General features: G+C 36.9%; 1 pseudogene; it reads left to right on the forward strand.

Annotated features, from left to right (window-relative positions):
- Positions 1–549: 549 nt before the first annotated feature.
- On the forward strand, positions 550–2421 carry LOC127748483 (uncharacterized; annotated as a pseudogene).
- Positions 2422–2694: the final 273 nt, after the last annotated feature.

Consider the following 2694-nt stretch of genomic DNA (forward strand, 5'->3'; position numbering starts at 1 on the left):
TCGGAAACGGCATCCAAATCATGTGCCTTCTGATGACGACTCTGATGGAGTTATAACACCTCTACATAAAGGTCTAGATAGTAATATCAATGTAATCAAGATGCAAATATCACCATTCAAAGGGAGAAATGACCCTGAAGTTTATTTGGAGTGAGAACATAAGGTGGAAAGAATTTTTTATTTCATAATTACTCTGAGGCACAGAAGGTTCGTTTGGCAGCCGTTGCATTCTCTGACTATGCCTTACTTTGGTGGGATGAACTAGTGAAGACAAGACGGCAGAATGATGATCACCCTATAGAGACTTGGGATCTTATGAAGCGCATCATGAAGAAAAGATTTGTGCCTTTGTACTACTATAGGAAAGTGCATCAGAAGTTACATCATCTGATTCAAGGCTCCAAGTCCATTGAAGACTATCATAAGGAAATGGAGATGCTTACGATCACTGCCAACATAGAAGAGGACACTAAAGTTACTATGGCATGATTTATAGGTGGTTTGAATAGAGTGATTGCTGATGTGGTGGAGTTACATCATTATGTGGAAATGGAGGATTTAGTCAATATGGCAATGAAGGGGGAAAGGCAACAACAAAGAAGAATACCAAGAGAATTGTCTCATGCTAATCCAAAATGGGAGTCTCATAGTGCTTACACAATAAAGACTAAGGGTGCTATCCCCAATGAGTTGTTTAATACTACAAACAAGAAAGGTAATTCTAACTCTTCTTCTGCTACTTCTAGGCATCGAGATATTAAATGTTTCAAGTGTCATGGTATGGGTCATTATGCTAGTGATTGCCCAAACAAGAGATTGATGGTTATTAGAGGAGATGATATTGTATCTGATTCTGATCATAGTGATGATTCTAATCATAATAGTATGCCACATTTGGAGGATTGTTCTGATGGTGATGTTGAGTATGCAGTCCATGGTGAATCTCTTGTTGTTATACGTGCTTTGAATTTGTATGTGAAAGAAGATATCCTAGAGCAATGCCAAAATCTTTTTCACACTTGTGTAGTCTGATTATTGATGGTGGGAGTTGGACTAATGTGGCTAGTACACTTATGGTGGAGAAATCAGGTTTGACATGTGTTCGACATCCTAAACTATATATATTGCAGTGGTTGAATGACAGTGAAGAGATCAAGGTTGACAAGCAAGTGACAATTGCATTCTCTGTTGGAAAGTATGTTGATGAGGCATTATGTGATGTGGTGTCAATGCGAGCTTGTCATTTATTATTGGGGAGACCTTGGTAGTTCGACCATCGAGCATTTCATGATGGTCACACGAATCAGTTTTCCTTTGATTTTAATGGTCGTAAGATCACTCTTACTTTTTTATCACCTAAGGAGGTTTACCTTGACCAGTTGAAGTTTCAACAGGATACCAAGGGGAACATGGGATGTGAGATCATGGAAAAATCTGAGAGAAAAGAGGCTATGAGAAAAAAGAATATAGCAAAAAGGCCAAAGATAAGTGAAAATAAAGAAAAAAGTACATGTCATGAGAGTAGTGCAAATACAGAGAAAATTGAGAAATTTGAGAGCAAATTGTGTTTCTTTGCAAAAGAGAGAGATTTAAAGAGAGCTTTAATAGGCAAGAAAGCTTTGTTTATGGTTTGATTTAGGGATACTTTATTTTCTGACACAGACCTTAACCCAAATTTGCCAAATAGCTTTGTCTCTTTGTTGCAGGAATTTGCCGATATCTTTCCTACTAACGTGTCACATGGTTTGCCTCCATTACAAGGGATTGAACACCAAATAGATTTTATTCCTGGTGCTAGCATTCCTAATAGACCAGCCTATAGGAGTAACCTTGAAGAGACAAAGGAGCTTCAAAGGCAAGTGGAGGAGTTATTAGCCAAAGGTCACATCAGGGAGAGTATGAGTACATGTGCTGTACCAGTTTTGTTGGTTCCAAAGAAGGATGGTACTTAGCAAATGTGCGTGGATTGTCGTGCAGTCAATAAGATTACGGTAAAGTATCATTATCCTATCTCTAAGTTAGATGACATGCTTGATGAGTTATATGGTGCATGCATATTCACTAAAATTGATTTAAAAAGTGGGTATGAAACAAAACATATTCACTAGAATGAAACTAGGGGATGAATGGAAGACTGCATTTAAAACAAAACATAGGTTGTATGAGTGGTTAGTAATGCCTTTTGATCTAACTAAAGTACCTAGTACTTTTATGCATCTAATGAACCATATTTTGCAAGAATTTTTGGGTAAATTTGTTGTTGTTTATTTCGATGATATTCTCATTTATAGCACTTGTTTGGATGACCACTTGTCACATGTTTCAGCTGTTTTGGAAGTGCTTCGAAAAGAAAAATTATATGCCAATCTTAAAAAGTGCACTTTTGTATTGATCGAGTTATATTTCTTGGTTTTGTTGTGAGTGTGAGTGAAATTGGGGTTGATGAGGAAATGGTAACGGCTATTCATGAATGACCAACGCCTAAGAATGCTTCTGAGGTAAGAAGTTTTCATGGGTTAGTTGGGTTTTACAGGAGATTTGTAAAAAAATTTTTTACTATTGATGCGCCTCTCACAGAGGTTATCAAAAAGGATGTTGGATTTAAATGGGAAAAGGAACAAGATATTGCATTTTCATATCCTAAAAGACTGTTTGTGTTCTGCTCCTATTCTTGTTTTACCTAACTTTGATAAA

The sequence above is a fragment of the Arachis duranensis genome, chromosome 6 (assembly GCF_000817695.3).
Source record: "Arachis duranensis cultivar V14167 chromosome 6, aradu.V14167.gnm2.J7QH, whole genome shotgun sequence".
In the NCBI taxonomy this organism is placed as follows: domain Eukaryota; kingdom Viridiplantae; phylum Streptophyta; class Magnoliopsida; order Fabales; family Fabaceae; genus Arachis; species Arachis duranensis.